A 20,775-nucleotide genomic window follows, 5' to 3' on the forward strand; every position below is an offset into this window, starting at 1 on the left:
TCTTCAGGTCGTTGGGGTCCGCCGTAGGTTTCTTCAGGAGCCCGTTGACTTCTGCGTGTTTCCAACTCTCGGGGAAGGTGGCCGTGGCAAACGAGCTGTTGATAATGCTCTGGAGATAGGAGGCGATGATGGCATCAGCTTTGTTGAAGATGTGATGGGGGCATGGGTCCGATGGGGCGCCGGAGTGGATGGTGTTTGTGAGAAAGTAGCCTCTTTGTAGCCTTGTTACCCCCACTTTTGGCCTGTTTGTGAGTGTATGTCAGGGTGTTTTCACTGTCTCACTGGGATCCTGCTAGCCAGGGCCCAGTGCTCATAGTGAAAACCCTATGTTTTCAGTATGTTTGTTATGTGTCACTGGGACCCTGCTAGTCAGGACCCCAGTGCTCATAAGTTTGTGGCCTATATGTATGTGTTCCCTGTGTGGTGCCTAACTGTCTCACTGAGGCTCTGCTAATCAGAACCTCAGTGGTTATGCTCTCTCATTTCTTTCAAATTGTCACTAACAGGCTAGTGACCAATTTTACCAATTTACATTGGCTACTGGAATACCCTTATAATTCCCTAGTATATGGTACTGAGGTACCCAGGGTATTGGGGTTCCAGGAGATCCCTATGGGCTGCAGCATTTCTTTTGCCACCCATAGGGAGCTCTGACAATTCTTACACAGGCCTGCCACTGCAGCCTGAGTGAAATAACGTCCACGTTATTTCACAGCCATTTTACACTGCACTTAAGTAACTTATAAGTCACTTATATGTCTAACCTTTACCTGGTAAAGGTTAGGTGCAAATTTACTTAGTGTGAGGGCACCCTGGCACTAGCCAAGGTGCCCCCACATTGTTCAGGGCCAATTCCCCGGACTTTGTGAGTGCGGGGACACCATTACACGCGTGCACTACATGTAGGTCACTACCTATATGTAGCTTCACAATGGTAACTCCGAATATGGCCATGTAACATGTCTAAGATCATGGAATTGCCCCCTCTATGCCATCCTGGCATTGTTGGCACAATTCCATGATCCCAGTGGTCTGTAGCACAGACCCTGGTACTGCCAAACTGCCTTTCCTGGGGTTTCACTGCAGCTGCTGCTGCTGCCAACCCCTCAGACAGGTTTCTGCCCCCCTGGGGTCAAGCCAGGCTTGTCCCAGGATGGCAGAACAAAGGACTTCCTCTGAGAGAGGGTGTTACACCCTCTCCCTTTGGAAAATGGTGTGAAGGCAGGGGAGGAGTAGCCTCCCGCAGCCTCTGGAAATGCTTTCTTGGGCACAGATGTGCCCAATTCTGCATAAGCCAGTCTACACCGGTTCAGGGACCCCTTAGCCCTGCTCTGGCGCGAAACTGGACAAAGGAAAGGGGAGTGACCACTCCCCTGACCTGCACCTCCCCTGGGAGGTGTCCAGAGCTCCTCCAGTGTGCTCCAGACCTCTGCCATCTTGGAAACAGAGGTGCTGCTGGCACACTGGACTGCTCTGAGTGGCCAGTGTCACCAGGTGACGTCAGAGACTCCTTCTGATAGGCTCCTTCAGGTGTTAGTAGCCCATCCTCTCTCCTAGGTAGCCAAACCCTCTTTTCTGGCTATTTAGGGTCTCTGTCTCTGGGGAAACTTTAGATAACGAATGCAAGAGCTCATCCGAGTTCCTCTGCATCTCTCTCTTCACCTTCTGCCAAGGAATCGACTGCTGATCGCGCTGGAAGCCTGCAAAACTGCAACAAAGTAGCTAAGACGACTACTGCAACTCTGTAACGCTGATCCTGCCGCCTCCTCGACTGTTTTCCTGGTGGTGCATGCTGTGGGGGTAGTCTGCCTCCTCTCTGCACTAGAAGCTCCGAAGAAATCTCCCGTGGGTCGACGGAATCTTCCCCCTGCAACCGCAGGCACCAAAAAGCTGCATTACCGGTCCCTTGGGTCTCCTCTCAGCACGACGAGCGAGGTCCCTCGAATCCAGCAACTCTGTCCAAGTGACTCCCACAGTCCAGTGACTCTTCAGTCCAAGTTTGGTGGAGGTAAGTCCTTGCCTCACCTCGCTAGACTGCATTGCTGGGAACCGCAACTTTTGCAACTACTCCGGTCCCTGTGCACTTCCGGCAGAAATCCTTTGTGCACAGCCAAGCCTGGGTCCACTGCACTCTAACCTGCATTGCACGACTTTCTAAGTTGGTCTCCGGCGACGTGGGACTCCTTTGTGTAACTTCGGGTGAGCACCATTTCACGCATCCTCGTAGTGCCTGTATCTGGCACTTCTCCGGGTGCTACCTGCTGCTGAGAGGGCTCCTTGTCTTGCTCGATGTCCCCTCTACCTCCTGGTCCAATTTACGACCTCCTGGTCCCTCCTGGGCCATAGCAGCGTCCAAAAACGCTAACTGCACAATTTGCAGCTAGCAAGGCTTGTTGGCGTTCTTTCGGTGGGAAAACACTTCTGCACGACTCTCCACGGCAAGAGGGATCCGTCCACCAAAGGGGAAGTCTCTAGCCCTTTTCGTTCCTGCAGAAACCTCAGCTTCTTCTGTCCAGTAGAAGCTTCTTTGCATCCACAGCTGGCATTTCCTGGGCATATGCCCATCTCCGACTTGCTTGTGACTTTTGGACTTGGTCCCCTTGTTCCACAGGTACCCTAGATTGGAAATCCATCGTTGTTGCATTGTTGGTTTGTGTCTTTCCTGCATTATTCCTCTATCACGACTTCTTTGTCCTTGGGGGAACTTTAGTGCACTTTGCACTCACTTTGCAGGGTCTTGGGGTGGGCTATTTTTCTAACCCTCACTATTTTCTAATAGTCCCAGCGACCCTCTACAAGGTCACATAGGTTTGGGGTCCATTCGTGGTTCGCATTCCACTTTTGGAGTATATGGTTTGTGTTGCCCCTATCCCTATGTGTCTCCATTTCATCCTATTGTAACTATACATTGTTTGCACTGTTTTCTAAGACTATACTGCATATTTTTAGTACTGTGTACATATAACTTGTGTATATTTGCTATCCTCACTCTGAGGGTACACTCTGAGATACTTTGGCATATTGTCATAAAAATAAAGTACCTTTATTTTTAGTATAACGGTGTATTGTGTTTTCTTATGATATTGTGCAAGTGACACTTGTGGTACTGTAGTAGCTTCACACGTCTCCTAGTTCAGCCTAAGCTGCTCTGCTAAGCTACCATTATCTATCAGCCTAAGCTGCTAGACACCCCATACACTAATAAGGGATACCTGGGCCTGGTGCAAGGTGCAAGAACCCCTTGGTACTCACTACAAGCCAGTCCAGCCTCCTACAGTGTTCATGGTGGTTCTTGTCTCTTCGGGGCTGATGGGGGTCCAGGCGTTGAGGGTGATGGTTGGGGCTGTGAGTTCAGTGGTGGTCGGCGGGATCTGGGGTCCGAAGCTGTCGTGTAGGTCGGTGATCTTTCGATGGAAGAAAGTGGCGAGGGAGTTGCAGAGGTCTTGTGAGGGCGTGAAGGTGTTGGAGCTGGCGTTGGGATTGGAGAGCTCTCTGACGATGTTGAAGAGTTCTTTGCTGTTGTGGGTGTTCTTGTCCAGTCTCTCTTTGAAAGATGCCCTTTTGGTGGAGCGGATCAGCTGGTGGTGTTTGCGGGTGGCGGTCTTGAGGGCTGACATGTTCTCTGCGGTGTGTTCTTTGCGCCAGGTTTTTTCAAGGGTGCGGCAGGTTTTCTTGGATTCTTTGAGGGCGTCTTGAACCAAGGAGGTTTCCTGATGTCGGTCTGTCTTGGGAGGTTTCTGAGGGGGGTGAGGTTGTCGGCGCAGTTGGTGATCCACTGTGTGAGGCAGAGGGCTGCGTTGTTGGCGTCGCGGGTGATGGCAGGTTGGTTATGGTTGAGAGTGGAAAGTAGCTGTTCTGTGGAGATTTTGTTCCAGGGTCTGCGGGTGATTAGTTGTGTGCGAAGGTGGTGGGTCTTGCGTCTGAAGGTGAAGTGTACACATCTGTGATCGGTCCAGTGTATCTCGGAGGAGTAGTTGAAGGCTACGTGGTTGCTGGGGGAGAAGATGGGGTCGAGCGTGTGGCCAGCGGTGTTGGTGGGGGTGTTCACCAGTTGCTTGAGTCTGAGGTTGGCGAGGTTGGCGAGCAAGGTGGCGGTGTTGGTGTTGTTGTTCTTCTCCAGGTGAAAGTTCACATCCCTGAGGAGAATGTAGTCAGACGAGGGTAGAGCGTGCGGGGTGATGAAGTCTATGATGGATTTGCTGAATGGGGCGGGTGGGCCAGGGGGCCTGTAGACGAGAGTGCCTCTGAGGGTGGTCCTGGGGTCGGTGTGGATCTGGAAGTGCATGTGTTCGGCGGCGAGGAGGGTGTCTTCGGTGGAGGTGGTGACGTTGATGTAGCTTTTGTAGATGATGGCGATTCCTTCTCCGGTTTGGTTGGTGCGGTCTTTCCCGGCGATCCTGTAGCCATTTGGTATGGCTAGGGTGATGTCGGGAGCCGATGAGGCGTTCATCCAGGTTTCTGTGATGAAGGCGACGTCGGGTGCGGTAGAGTCCAAGAGGTCCCATAGTTCAATGGCGTGTCTGTGGACGGAGCGTGCGTTGAGGAAGATGCACTTGAGGTGGTTGTTGGAGCGTGGGCCGGTGGACGGATTGTAGGCGCGGTGGAAGGTATACTTGCAGGTTTGGCAGGTGAAGGGTCCCTGGGTGCGTTTGGGGCTGGCTTGGAAGAAGGTGGTAGTGCGTCCAGGGTTGAGTGTGTGGGGGGAAGCAGCGTTGTAGCTGAGCTGGGGGTTTTGGGAGCGCTGGGGGCCAGGGGTTCTGGCGCTGGGCGCGGTCCAGGCGCGGACGGGTGCAGACGGGCTTGCCTTTGGCGCACCTTCGGTGTGCCCGCTGTGCGGCCACGCAGCAGCCGCCATAAGAGGGAAGGGGGGGTGGAGGGGTCAGCTGGGGGGGTGGGAGGCAGGAGCGGGGAGAACGAATGGGAGCGGGGGGCGGGCCGCATGGGGCAGCGGCTGGAAAGCGGGAGGTGGGAGGGCGGGAAGGCGGGAGAACGGAAACGGGAGAGAAAAGGAAACTGGAGAAAAACAGGCAAAAGGAGAGAAAAGGCACCAAGAGCGATAAGGCAAAGGAGAGGAAAGGCACCAAGAGTGATATGGCAAAAGAGCTAAAGACAAAGGAGAGAAGAGATCAGCAGGAGTGATGAGGCAGACAGCGATAAAGGCAAAAGAGAAGGGCGAAGGAGAGAAAAGGAAACAAGAGGGAAAGGCAAAAGCGAGGAAAGGCAACAAGAGCGAAAGGCAAAAGCGAGGAAAGGCAACAAGAGCGAAAGGCAAAAGCGAGGAAAGGCAACAAGAGTGATAAGGCAAAAGAGATAAAGGCAAAAGAGTGCAGGAAAGGCACCAAGAGAAAAACTGGCAACTTAGAGGCAAGCGCAGAAGAGGAGTCGAGACCTACACACAGGTGGGCAGGGGCCTGGGCAGGTGGAGCTGCAGCGGCAGGGGAGCGACCTACCCTAGGGTCAAGGGTCGCTGTCTCTGCCGCGCTGTGGCCGCCATAAGAGGGAAGGGGGGAGGAGGGGTCAGCTGGGGGGCGGGAGGCAGGAGGGGGGACAACAAATGGGAGCGGGGGGCGGGCCGCACGGGGGCAGCAGCGGGAAAGCAGGAGGCAGGAGGGCGGGAAGGCGGGAGAGCGGAAACAGGAGAGAAAAGGCAACCGGAGAAAGATAGGCAAAAGGAGAGAAAAGGCACCAAGAGCGATAAGGCAAAGGAGAGGGAAGGCACCAAGAGCGATAAGTAGAGAGTAGCTCTGCAATAGCTTGGTAGCTCCCTTTATCATCCACTATATGGTTACTTCCCTGTGGGGATGTAAACCACCCTGTTTGAAGTTTTTTAGCTAGCCAACAATGTGAAGTCATATTCTCAGAGTTCCTATTAGTATGTTTAAGTTTAGAGCAGTGGGAATTGACCACTGGACCTATATCAAATTATGAGAATGCCAGACAGGGATGCTGTCTCATTAAAGCCATAGCTGGGCAAAAACTTTGTCCAAATGGCTGTAAGAGAGAACAGGGTTGCTGTTTCTCTTGATTTGGAGCAGGGGTGCTGTCCTATGAGCTCCACACTAGGGCGGGGCTGCTGTCCTAAGTGTTGTGAGGCAGTGCAGGGTTGCTGCACTGAAGTTTCTCTGGGAGGGTTGGAGGGATGCTCCATGTTAACTAAAATGGTGCACTTTGTTTCACCAATATTAGTCATACCCACAGAGAGGTACTTCTACCTCAGGGAGTTCAACTGTGCTAGCTGATGGTTCCCTTGGTACAGGTGCCACCCCAGGAGAGGTTTCTCCCACCACAGGAACGGTATCCTGAATGGCAGGGTGGGTAGGGGATACTTTGATACCCTTTTTACTTGTTGTTGGAGAAGGATCCTGAGTTTTCGGGCCTTTTTCTCTCCTTTGCTTTTTCATTTCAGCTGAAATGAGAGGAAGCAATTCCTCAGGGATACCCAACATTGCTGCATGGGTATTAAACTCTACCTCAGCCCAACCTGAGGCCTCTAGGTCATTACCTAAGAGACAGTCTACAGGTAAGCTAGGTGATACTACCACCTGCTTTGGGCCAGTAACTCCACTCCAACTAAACTGTATTATAGCTAAGGGAAAAACTTAGTGGAGTTATGGACATCAATAATCTTGTACTGTTGTCCAATGATGTGTTGTTCAGGAGACACTAGGTTTTCAGTCACCCAAGTGATACTGGCACCTGTGTCCCTGTAGGCCTGAGCCTCAACACCATTTATTGAAACTGTCTGCCTGTACTTATCCATTGTAAGGGGACAAGCAGCCAGTGTAGCAAGGCCAGTGCCACCAGGTGTGACAGAAACTGTCTTGGGACTGAGTACCCCAGTTTCTATAAGTGAACCCAACTGCACCCTTATTTTGACTGTTGCCAGCAGTCCCACCGCTATTACCATTACTGCTAGGGGCCTAGAGTTTGATGTATTAGTGGTGGTAGGCTCAGGGGGTTTACCTGGACAGGACGTATCCCCTGGCCTTTATTTCTACACACAAAGCACCAAGGCTTTTTGATGTGTGTGTGTTGTGAAGAAGAGGAAGAATTTTATTTATCCCCACCCCCTGAAGAGTGTTTAGGATTTGAAGAAGGATCTTTGGTTTTACTCTTATCCCCATGCTTATCCTGAGATTTCTCACCATCTTTCTTCTTGCCATCCTTGTCACCTCCTGTATGAACTTTTCTGTTCACTCTTGTTCTGACCCATTTGTCTGTCTTCTTTCCCAATTCTTGGGGAGAGGTCAGATCTGAGTCTACCAAGTACTAGTGCAACAAATCACACACACAATTGTTAAGAATATGCTCTCTTAGAATAAGATTGCACAGGCTTTCATAGTCAGAAACTTTACTGCCATGCAACCACCCTTCCAAGCCTTCACTGTACAGTCCACAAAATCTGTCGAGTCTTGAGAAGACTCTTTTCTGGTGTCTCTGAACGTAATCCTGTATTGTTCAGTGGTTAAGCCAAATCCATCCAAGAGTGCATCTTTCAAAACTTTGTAGTTATTGGCATCACTTTCTCAGACAGTAAGGAGCCTATCCCTGCCCTTTCCAGTGAAAGACAGCCACAAAATAGCAGCCCACTGCCTTTGAGGGACCAACTGTACCATACAGGCCCTCTCAAGTGCAGCAAACCACTTATTAATGTCACCCCCCTCCTTGCAAGGGGGGACTTTCTTGTGCAGATTCCCGGAATCTTGTTCTCTAACAGGATTGCTATCAGAAATACTGCTGCTGCCACCATGGTGAACTAACCCCAACCTCTGTCTTTCCCTCTCTATGTATAGAGGTTTCCTATCTAAGGGCAGCTGCTGCTGTTTAAGCTTCAGTCTGGTCTCTTCAATCCTCAACCTTTTGAGTTCCCTTTCTAACAAGTTATCCTCAGGGTGGGTGGGTTGGGAATGCTTTGACACAGAGGAAATGTGGGAAGTTTCAGAGGGGGACCTGTCCCTAACTGTCTGGACCGTAGTAACATGGCCTCTAGGGATAAAAGATGCCCTACTGTTGTGGGAGCCTCTATCGCTACCAGTATCACCAGGTGCCCTGCTAGGGGGCAGACCCTTGTCAGAACCCTACCCAGCTTTCTCAAGGAACTCTCCTGAGTCAGACTGGGAAGCTTCCCCATTTTCTAACCTCTCATGTGATGGTCCAGACTGGTTCTGGTCATCTACAACAAGCATGTTAAAGAGAAATTCTTTTGTAGGATTCTTTCCTATACTCAAACCTCTATCCAGGCAGAGACCCCTTAAACTTTTGTAGTTTAAACTCTTGTATGTTGCATTAACAGTTTTGGGAGTGGGCTCTACAACAGACATGATAGTATAGATTTAAGGATAGTGAGAAAGAAAAAGTTTTAGAACTTTAGAAAGCACAGAGAAAAACCTTTTTCAAACTTTTTAAAAAACTTTTAGAAGTTTTCAAAAACCTTTCAGAACTTTGTTAAACGTTTTAGAATAGAAAAGTAAACTTTTTTGGTTAAGTGTACATATACTGAACTATTTGGTATATGATTCTCTTATGAAAAGTTCCAAATGACACAGTGGTAAAGCAGTTGCAAGTACCTATCCCACCGCTGCACCACCAATGTAGGAGGCTGGCCTGGCTCATAGTGGGTACCCTGTGGTACTTACACCCTGTGCCAGGTCCAGTTATCCCTTATTAGTAGAATAGGGGTGTTTCTAGCAGCTTAGGCTGATAGAAGGTAGCTATGGCACAGATTAGGCTGAACTAGAAGACATGCAAAGCTCCTACTATACCACTAATATCATATACCACAATATCATAAGAAAACACAATACTCAGAGTTACTAAAAATAAAGGTACTTTATTTTTATGACAATATGCCAAAAGTATCTCAGTGAGTACCCTCAGTTAGAAGGTAAGTAATATACACAAGTTATATGTACACAAACCCAAAACAGGTAAGTAAGAGTAAGAAAAGTAATGCAAACAGTGTAGAATGACAATAGGCCCGGAATCCGCCAAAATCTAGACACCCACACAAGTCCCCCACACCAAAGGTCAGTGAGAAACTGGCGATAACAAAACCTCCACCGTCACGCCAACAGGAATACACCCACACTATCACGACCCACGAATCCACGCGGAGGTCTTTCAACCGCAGTATTCCACTGGCGGTACACACCGCCGCGCTCAAAATACACACACATTTACAAAACACTACCACATTGGACAATTCCAAATACACACACCTGATACACATACACACACCACTCCCACACACTCAATACAATATAAAACACACACCCACATCACCCACAAATCCCTATGACCACAATTGCGACTGAAGGCCAGAGAGAGACACCACCATCTAAAAACTAGCATCCACAGGCACCCAACACCATCACTCACATAACATCCACGCACCTCACACACCACACCTCTAAATATCACCCCACACATCACAACACACACCACCCCACACATCACCCACACCACCCCATGGCACCGCATAGACACCCCAGGTTCTCTGAGGAGGAGCTGTAGGAGGCTGGACTGGCTTGTAGTGAGTACCAAGGGGTACTTACACCTTGCGCCAGGCCCAGGTATCCCTTATTAGTGTATAGGGTGTCTAGCAGCTTAGGCTGATAGATAATGGTAGCTTAGCAGAGCAGCTTAGGCTGAACTAGGAGACGAGTGAAGCTCCTACAGTACCACTAGTGTCATATGCACAATATCATAAGAAAACACAATACACAGATATACTAAAAATAAAGGTACTTTATTTTTATGACAATATGCCAAAGTATCTCAGTGAGTACCCTCAGTATGAGGATAGCAAATATACACAAGATATATGTACACAATACCAAAAATATGCAGTATAGTATTAGAAAACAGTGCAAACAATGTATAGTTACAATAGGATGCAATGGGGACACATAGGGATAGGGGCAACACAAACCATATACTCCAAAAGTGGAATGCGAACCACGAATGGACCCCAAACCTATGTGACCTTGTAGAGGGTCGCTGGGACTGTAAGAAAACAGTGAGGGTTAGAAAAATAGCCCACCCCAAGACCCTGAAAAGTGAGTGCAAAGTGCACTAAAGTTCCCCAAAGAGCACAGAAGTCGTGATAGGGGATTTCTGCAGGAAAGACCAAAACCAGCAATGCAACAACAATGGATTTCCAGACGAGGGTACCTGTGGAACAAGGGGACCAAGTCCAAAAGTCACGATCAAGTCGAGAGTGGGCAGATGCCCAGGAAATGCCAGCTGTGGGTGCAAAGAAGCTGCTACTGGACAGTAGAAGCTGAGGATTCTGCAAGAACGACAAAGGGCTAGAAACTTCCCCTTTGGAGGATGGATGTCCCACGCCGTGAAGAGTCGTGCAGAAGTGTTTTCCTGAAGAAAGACCGCAAACAAGCCTTGCTAGCTGCAAGTCATGCGATTAGGGTTTTTGGGTGCTGCTGTGGCCCAGGAGGGACCAGGATGTCGCCAATTGCGTGAGGGGACAGAGGGGGCGTCCAGCAATACAAGGAGCTCTCTCAGAAGCAGGCAGCACCCGCAGAAGTGCCAGAACAGGCACTACAAAGTGGAGTGAAACGGTGCTCAGCCGAAGTTGCACAAAGGAGTCCCACGCCGCCGGAGGACAACTCAGGAGGTCGTGCACTGCAGGTTAGAGTGCCGTGGACCCAGGCTTGGCTGTGCACAAAGGATTCCCTCGGAAAGTGCACAGGAGCCGGAGTAGCTGCAAAACACGAGGTTCTCAGCAATGCAGTCTGGCGTGGGGAGGCAAGGACTTACCTCCACCAAACGTGGACTGAAGAGTCACTGGACTATGGAAGTCACTTGGACAGAGTTGCTGGATTCAAGGGACCTCGCTCGTCGTGCTGAGAGGAGACCCAGAGGACCGGTGATGCAGTTCTTTGGTGCCTGCGGTTGCAGGGGGACGATTCCGTCGACCCACGGGAGATTTCTTCGGAGCTTCTAGTGCAGAGAGGAGGCAGACTACCCCCACAGCATGCAACACCAGGAAAACAGTCGAGAAGGCAGCAGGATCAGCGTTACAGAGTTGCAGTAGTCATCTTCGCTACTTTGTTGCAGTTTTGCAGGCTTCCAGCGCGGTCAGCAGTCGATTCCTTGGCAGAAGGTGAAGAGAGAGATGCAGAGGAACTTGGATGAGCTCTTGCATTCGTTATCTAAGGAAATCCCCAAAGCAGAGACACTAAATAGCCAGAAAAGAGGGTTTGGCTACTTAGGAGAGAAGATAGGCTAGCAAAACCTGAAGGAGCCTATCAGAAGGAGTCTCTGACGTCACCTGCTGGCCCTGGCCACTCAGAGCAGTCCAGTGTGCCAGCAACACCTCTGTTTCCAAGATGGCAGAGGTCTGGAGCACACTGGAGGAGCTCTGGGCACCTCCCAGGGGAGGTGCAGGTCAGGGGAGTGGTCACTCCCCTTTCCTTTGTCCAGTTTCGCGCCAGAGCAGGGCTGAGGGGTCCCTGAACCGGTGTAGACTGGCTTATGCAGAAATGGGCACCATCTGTGCCCATGAAAGCTTTTCCAGAGGCTGGGGGAGGCTACTCCTCCCCTGCCTTAACCCCTTTTTCAAAGGAAGAGGGTGTAACACCCTTTCTCTGAGGAAGTCCTTTGTTCTGCCATCCTGGGCCAAGCCTGGCTGGACCCCAGGAGGGCAGAAACCTGTCTGAGGGGTTGGCAGCAGCAGCTGCAGTGAAACCCCTGAAAAGGCAGTTTGGCAGTACCCGGGTCTGTGCTACAGACCCGTGGGATCATGGGATTGTGCCAACAATGCCAGGATGGCATAGAGGGGACAATTCCATGATCATAGACATGTTACATGGCCATATTCGGAGTTACCATTGTGAAGCTACACATAGGTAGTGACCTATATGTAGTGCATGCGTGTAATGGTGTCCCCGCACTCACAAAGTCCAGGGAATTTGCCCTGAACAATGTGGGGGCACCTTGGCTAGTGCCAGGGTGCCCACACACTAAGTAACTTAGCACCCAACCTTTACCAGGTAAAGGTTAGACATATAGGTGACTTATAAGTTACTTAAGTGCAGTGGTAAATGGCTGTGAAATAACGTGGACGTTATTTCACTCAGGCTGCAGTGGCAGGCCTGTGTAAGAATTGTCAGAGCTCCCTATGGGTGGCAAAAGAAATGCTGCAGCCCATAGGGATCTCCTGGAACCCCAATACCCTGGGTACCTCAGTACCATATACTAGGGAATTATAAGGGTGTTCCAGTATGCCAATGTAAATTGGTGAAATTGGTCACTAGCCTGTTAGTGACAATTTGGAAAGAAATGAGAGAGCATAACCACTGAGGTTCTGAATAGCAGAGCCTCAGTGAGACAGTTAGTCATAACACAAGTAACACATTCAGGGCACACTTATGAGCACCGGGGCCCTGGCTGGCAGGGTCCCAGTGACACATACAACTAAAACAACATATATACAGTGAAAAATGGGGGTAACATGCCAGGCAAGATGGTACTTTCCTACAGGAGCTCAGGGTCATGGTGGAGGAAATCATCCGGGTAGAGCCACAGCTATTCGGATCACAGGTGCAGCACACCTCCATAGCTAGGAAGATGGAGCTATGGCAAAGAATCGTGGACAGGGTCAACACAGTGGGACAGCACCCAAAAACTAGGGATGACATCAGGAAGAGGTGGAACGACCTACGGGGGAAGGTACGTTTGGTGGTCTCAAGACACCACATCGCGGTTCAGAGGACTGGTGGCGGACCCCCACCTCCTCCCCCACAACTAACAACATGGGAGGAGCAAGTCTTGGCTATACTGCATCCTGAGGGCCTCACAGGAGTAGCTGGAGGAATGGACTCTGGTAAGTCAAATCTTTACTATGTCATCCCCCACCCAACCTGCATGCCATCACATACCCCCACCCTCTCCCTCACCCCCATCACTCCAACTCCTCACACATGTCCCAATATCACAAACCACACATCCCAAAACCACTGGGTGAAAATGACAGACAGTAGAGAGGTAGTAGATTTAAAGATGTAGCAGGCAGTGTTGACTTCTTACCTGTGTCTTACTGGAAGTATTGCAGGATCACCGTGTTCCTGTTGTCGGTGTCCTCTTCTTCTGCTTCCTCGTCTTCACTGTCCACAGGGTCCACAGCTGCCACAAGACCTCCATCTGGACCATCCTCCTGCAGAAAAGGCACCTGTTGTCGCAAAGCCAAGTTGTGAAGCATACAGCAGGCCACGATGATCTGGCATACCTTCTTTGTTGAGTAGAATAGGGAACCACCTGTCATGTGGAGGCACCGGAACCTGGCCTTCAGGGGGCCGAAGGTCTGCTCTATAATCCTCCTAGTTCGCCCATGGGCCTCATTGTAGCATTCCTCTGCCCTTGTCCTGGGATTCCTCTCTGGGGTCAGTAGCCATGACAGGTTGGGGTAACCAGAGTCACCTGCAAATGGCGAGGGACAACTATTAGACACACACTAACTCATAGGGACATCCACAGACCCAGACAACTATTCTCACTGTATTGGGTCCATGTGCTCACCTAATAGCCACACCCGGTGCCTCTGGAGTTTCCCCATCACATAAGGGATGCTGCTATTCCGCAGGATGTAAGCGTCATGCACTGAGCCAGGGAATTTTGCATTAACATGGGAGATGTACTGGTCGGCCAAAAACACCATCTGCACATTCATGGAATGATAACTCTTCCGGTTTCTGTACACCTGTTCACTCCTACGGCGGGGACCAAGGCCACATGTGTCCCATCAATGGCACCTATGATGTTGGGGATATGTCCCAGGGCATAGAAGTCTCCTTTCACTGTAGGCAAATCCTCCACCTGAGGGAAAACGATGTAGCTCTGCATGTGTTTCAGCAGGGCAGACAACAATCTGGATAACACGTTGGAAAACATAGGCTGGGACATCCCTGATGCTATGGTCACTGTAGTTTGAAAAGACCCACTTGCTAGGAAATGGAGTACTGACAGCACCTGCACTTGAGGGGGGATTCCTGTGGGATGGCGGATAGCTGACATCAGGTCTGGCTCCAACTGGGCACACAGTTCCTGGATTGTGGCACGATCAAGCCTGTAGGTGATGATCACATATCGCTCTTCCATTGCCGACCGGTCCACCAGCGGTCTGTACACCAGAGGATGCCGCCGTCTCCTCACATGCCCCAGCGGACGGAGCCTATGGAGGAGAACAGCTAGCAGAGAGTCAACCAACTCTGAGGTACGTAAACACAGCTTACTCTGAAAATATTAGCAATTCGAAATTTGCCTGTATGAGTGTTTAGGCAAGGCCTAGATATGTGTGACGCAGTCCAAAATAATGCCATGTGGACCCATGAAATGGCGGCTGCCTGACCTGTAAAGTGGGACAAGGGGATATGAGGTAACTGCGCTGGCGTTGTACACCGTTGCAGTAGGCAGTCGAAGACCGCGGCACAATCCTGCATTGGTTAACATTGGACCCTATGGGTCCCAGGAGCCAATGATGATGTACACAGGCGGTGACGGTACGCACCACCACGGACGTGGCCGCCATTTTCTCTCTGTGCAATCACTTGATACCTGATCTTTGACAGGAGAGGACTTACACTGCAAGTGCTGCTGTGACCTCAGTCTGGAAGAGACAATGGCTCGTGTGTCTGGGGAAAGGGCCCCTGCCTTCAGCACGGAGGAGTTGGAGAAACTCGTGGATGGGATCCTCCCCCAGTACATGCTACTCTATGATCCTCCAGACAAACAGGTAAGTACACTGTGAGCATGCTGTATGGGCAATTCCTGTGTGAAGTGGGGTGGATGAAAGATAGGGGGGGTGAGAATGAGGTGTGCATGAAACAACGGTGAGTGCATGTGCGTCATGGCATGGGTAGGGATGCGGGCCAATGACTGTGACGGTGCAGATGGTAATTACTTCTCTTTTTCCCCTGTACAATTCCTGTAGGTCAGCGCTCACCAGAAGAAAGACATTTGGCGTGCCATCGCCAAGGAAGTCCGGACCCTGCACTCAACATGTCTTTCTTCTGTCCCCCCCCCCTTTTTGTGGTCTCCCTGTTCTTTTGTGAATTAGCATCATCAGGCGGAGGAGCAGTGGCACCGGAGCAGGAGGGAGCTGCATCCCACATGGCACTGGAGGGCGACACTACGGAGTCTGAATTCACCAGTGGGACGGAGGACGAGGGGAGCTCCACGGCGGGGAGCTGACACCAGCGATACGGACTCTTCCACTGATGGGAGCTTCCTTGCGCTGGCGGGCCCATCTGTGCCCCCCACATCTACAGGTACAGCTGCCACCCCCCCTACCAGCACCGCCCTCCCAGCAGCCCCTCAGCATTTGCACCGTGCCCGCTCACCCAGGAGGGTGGGCATCACCTTCGCCCCAGGCACCTCAGGCCCTGCCCCAGTCACCCCTGCTGCCCTCAGTGAGGAGGCCATTGACCTCCTCAGGTCCCTCACTGTTGGGCAGTCTACCGTTTTGAATGCCATCCAGGGTGTAGAGAGGCAGTTGCAACAAACCAATGCATACTTGGAGGGCATTCACTCTGGTCAAGCAGCCCTTCAGCGAGCTTTTCAGACTCTGGCCTCAGCACTGAAGGCAGCCATTGTCCCTGTCTCTAGCCTCCCCCTCCAACTTCCTCCACCCAGACCCACACCCCTGTACCTCAGCCTATCCCAAGCACACCATCAGGCCAGCATGCACACACCTCAACACACACAGGAAGCTCTGGCAAACATAAGCACCACACATCCCACAGGCACTCACGCAAGCATCAGACACATGCAGACACACCAACATCCACTGCCTGCACTGTGTCCCCCTCCTCCTCGTCTCACTCCTCTCTCCCTGTCTCGTCTCCACTCACACCTGCATGCACTAAATCCTCAGCCACTACGTCCATCACCGGCACATCCACCACCACACCCCGCTCACATGCAGTCTCCACCCCCACTACCATTCACATGTCCCCTGTGTCCTCTCCCAGTGTGTCTGTGAGGCCACCTCCCAAGGTACACAAACGCAGCCACACAACCAGCCATCCACCTCACGACAGCCTCCAGCCCATGCACCTTCACCCAAAGTAACCAAACGTACACCTTCTACAACCACTACCTCTTACTCCACTCCCAAACTCCCTCCAGCTACCCGTCCCAGTGTTTCTAAGAAACATTTCCTGGCCAACCTTGACCTCTTTCCCTCACCTCCCCCACCCCTGCAGTCTCTTAGGGCCCGACTCACCAGGTCCCAACCTAGCACCTCAGCCACAACATCGGCGGGACCAGTGGTGCCAGTAGTCACCGGATTCTGGAGTGCACCAGGCAGCAGGGCAGCCAGTGTGGCAAGGAGCCAAAGCACGGACAGTCTCCCACCTGTCAAGCATAAAAAGTTGGCCAGTGCCCGTCGGGAGAGGGGAAAGAAATCAGCAACCAAAGACGCTCCCAGGGGTACAGTTGGGAGTGTAGAGACAGCTGCGGCACCATCCAAGGTGGGGAAGAAGCACAGTAAAACCGGCAAGTCTGGGAAGATCAGCACGGTGGACAAGTCCGCCACCAGCCCCGCTGCCCAGGACAAGACCTCCACCAGCAGCACCGCTGCCCAGGACAAGACCGCCACCAGCAGCTCTGCTGTCCAGGACAAGACCGCCAGCAGCCCCGCTGCCCAAGACAAGACTGACACCACCAGCCCTGCTGCCCAGGACAAGACGGCCAGCAGCCCCGCTGCCCAGGACAAGACCGCCACCAGCAGCACCGCTGCCCAGGACAAGACCACCACCAGCCCCGCTGCCCAGGACCAGACTGCCACCAGCAGCACCGCTGCCCAGGACAAGACCGCCAGCAGCCCCGCTGCCCAGGACAAGACCGCCACCAGCAGCACCGCTGCCCAGGACAAGACCGCCACCAGCAGCTCTGCTGCCCAGGACAAGATCGCCAGCACCACCGCAGGACAGTGAGCGCCAATGATTAAAACACTAATGAGGCCGCCACGGGCAGGATGAAGTACTCTGGGCACAAAGCCCCCTCCAGAACCAGTGGAGATTCACATCCACTACCTCTGTCCTGGGCAGGATGAAGCACTCTGGGCACCAAGCCCCCTCCAGAACCAGTGGAGATTCACATCCACTACCTCTGTCCTGGGCAGGATGAAGCACTCTGGGCACCAAGCCCCCTCCAGAACCAGTGGAGATTCACATCCACTACCTCTGTCCTTGGCAGGATGAAGCACTCTGGGCACAAAGCCCCCTCCAGAACCAGTGGAGATTCACATCCACTACCTCTGTCCTTGGCAGGATGAAGCACTCTGGGCACAAAGCCCCCTCCAGAACCAGTGGAGATTCACATCCACTACCTCTTTCCTTGGCAGGAAGAAGCACTCTGGGCATAAAGCCCCCTCCATAACCAGTGGAGAAAGACATCCACTACCTCTGTCCTTGGCAGGATGAAGCACTCTGGACACAAAGCCTCCTCCAGAACCAGTGGAGATTCACATCCACTACCTCTGTCCTTGGCAGGATGAAGCACTCTGGGCACAAAGCCCCCTCCAGAACCAGTGAAGAAAGACATCCACTACCTCTGTCCTTGGCAGGATGAAGCACTCTGGGCACAAAGCCCCCTCCGGAACCAGTGGAGAAAGGCATCCACTACCTCTGTCCTTGGCAGGATGAAGCACTCTGGGCACAAAGCCCCCTCCAGAACCAGTGGAGGCTGTTATCCACTTGAGAGACTGTGGCTTTGCACTCCCCAGGATTGAACAGTGGGCAACCCATCCACTGTAGAGACTTGAGAGGTTGTGGCTTTGCACTCCCCAGGATAAGTCAGCGGGCAACCCACCCACTGTAGAGACTTGAGAGACTGTGGCTTTGCACTCCTCAGGATTGAACAGTGGGAAAGACACCCACTGTAGGGACTTGAGAGACTGTGGCTTTGCACTCCCCAGGATTGAACAGTGGGCATGGAGCCCCCTCGTGGATCTGGCGTTGTGAACTCATCCGGCTGAGGTGCCCCCCCTTCCCTTCCCCCTGAGGTGCCTGTTCTATTTCTATCTGATGCCCCAGTAGTGTTCTCTCTGTCTTGTTCGGGTATTGAGTGTGGGCCTCGCCCAAGCCTTTTTGGCCCAGTGGTCCACGGACTATGATGGTGGAATCCCTTGGACTTGTGTTCTTTGTGTATATAATTGTTTATAGTGTAAATGTATATATATGTAAATATTTTTGATTTATGTAATTGAATATATCACAATTATTCGACTCATTTAATTTTGTCCTTGCATTCTTCCAGGGGTGCAGGGGGTGTAACTGTTATGTACCATGCTGTATTTGTGTGTGTGTTGTAGTGGGTGAGGGTTGGGGTGGGGATGTTGCGTATTGTGTGTGTCACTGTTTTTTCCCTCCCCACTCCCCTGTGTCATAGGTGCAGTACTCACCGTGGATCTTCGCCGCCGGCGTTCGTGCTCCTGGTAGAGGAGCAGGAAGATAAAGACTGGGAGTATCTGAATTTCCGGCTCCATGGCGTCCTGGTTCCTCGTGGGGTGTGTAGAGGTGAGCGTTTTCCCTTCCAAGTCCTGTTTCCGCTGTGTTTTTGTTCTCGGTGAATCTGCCCCGGAAAAGGTGGCGGATTGGACTGTTGTAATTCTGTGGGCGTTACATTGTCCTCCGCCTGTCTGTTGGCGGTTACCGCCGCGCTTTTTGTTTGTACCGCCTTGGCGGTCGGACTGTTAAAGTGGCTGTCTATGTTGGCGGTTTCCGCCACAGTCGTAGTTCCATTTTTTTTACCGCCGGCCTGTTGTTGGTTTTACTGCCACTTTAACACCGACTGCCAGGGTTGTAATGACTACCCATGTATTGCTATATTTTACTACTAAACAGTCAGTCACAAGTACAGGAACCTTGCAGGCACTAGGGTCATGATTTGAAAAGTGCAGTGGGACCAGGTCCAAAAGTTGTCAGAACTCCTCTAAACACGAAATATTGCTATATGTTATACTGAACAGACACTCACAAGTGCAGTTATCTTGCAGGCACTTGGGTCAGGATTTTCTTCTTTATAGTGCAGCAGGTGCAGTGGCGCCAGGCTTACCATTTGTGAGAACTCCTGTAAGCACCTAATATAGCTACATTTTACTACTAGACAGGCAGTCACAATTGCAGTTACCTTGCAGTTAAAAAGGGCATGATTTGAACGGTGCAGCAGGTGCTGTGGCACCAGGGCTAAAAGCTCTAAGGACTCCACTAAACACAGATTATTGCTAAATTTTACTACTAAACAGGCAACCACAAGTGCAGTTATCTAGCAGGCACCAGGGTCATGATTTCAATGGTGCAGCAGGTTCAGTGGCACCAGGACAAAAAGCTATAGGCACCCCACTAAACAAGGATCAGCACTATATTTTACAACTGAGCAGGCAGTCACAAATGCCGTTATCTTGCAGGCACTAGGGTCATGATTTCAATGGTGCAGCAGGTTCAGTGGCACCAGTACAAAAAGCTACAGGCACCCCACTAAACAAGGATCAGCGCTATATTTTACAACTAAGCAGGCAGTCAAAAGTGCAGTTACCTTGCAGCTATTAGGGTCACAATTTGAATGGTGCAGCAGGGCTAAAGGCTCTAACGACCCCATTAAACACAAATTATTACTAAATTTTACTTCTAAACAGGCAGTCACAAGTGCAGTTATCTTGCAGGCACTAGTGTCATGATTTGAATGGTGCGGCAGGTGCAGTGCTACCGGGGTCACAAGTTGTCATAACTCCTCTAAACACCAAATATTGCTATATTCTACTAGTAAACAGGCAGTCACAAGTGAAGTTGTCTAGCAGGCACTAGGCATATGATTCCAACTGTGCAGCAGGTACAGCGACACTGGGACAAAAAGCTCTAGGAACCCCCCTAAACACCAAATAGTGCTAGAGTTCCCTTCTAAACAGGCAGTCATAAGTGCAGTTATCTTGCAGGCACTAGGGTCATGTTTTGAATGGTGCAGTGGCACCAGTGCCAAAAGTTGTCCTAACTCCTCTAAACACTAAATATTGCTATATTCTACTAGTAAACAGGCAGTCACAAGTGAAGTTGTCTAACAGGCACTAGGAATATGATTCCAACTGTGCAGCAGGTACAGTGACACTGGGGCAATAAGCTGTAGGAACCCCTCTAAACACCAAATATTGCTAGAGTTTAATACTAAACAGGCAGTCATAAGTGCAGTTATCTTGCAGGCACCAAGGTCGTGAATTGCATGGTGTAGCAGGTGCATTGGCACCGGGCCCAAAAGTTGTCAGAACTTGTCTAAACACCAAATACAGCTGTATTTTACTACTAAACACGCAGTCACAAGTACAGTTACCTTGCATTCTTTAGGGTCATGATTTGAGTGGTGCAGCAGATGCAGTGGCACCATGCCCAAAAGCTCTAGGAACCCCACTAATTACAAATTATTACTAAATGTTACTTCTAAACAGGCAGTAACAAATGCAGTTATCTTGCAGGCACTAAGATCATGATTTGAATGGTGCAGCAGGTGCAGTGGCACCGGGACCAAAAGGTGTCATAACTCCTCTAAACACCAAATATAGCAATATTTGACTACTGCACAGACAGTCACTATTGTGATTACCTTGCAGTTAAAAGGGACAATATTTGAATGGGGCAGCAGGTGCAGTGACACTCTGCTAATCACACATTACTATATTCTAATTCAATGCCATATTAAACAAAGTACAAATTACGAGCTTGGAACCCTGGGATATTAATTCAACATACATGCATCACAAAATTAATA

This window comes from Pleurodeles waltl, unplaced genomic scaffold, assembly GCF_031143425.1.
Source record: "Pleurodeles waltl isolate 20211129_DDA unplaced genomic scaffold, aPleWal1.hap1.20221129 scaffold_59, whole genome shotgun sequence".
Classification (NCBI taxonomy): domain Eukaryota; kingdom Metazoa; phylum Chordata; class Amphibia; order Caudata; family Salamandridae; genus Pleurodeles; species Pleurodeles waltl.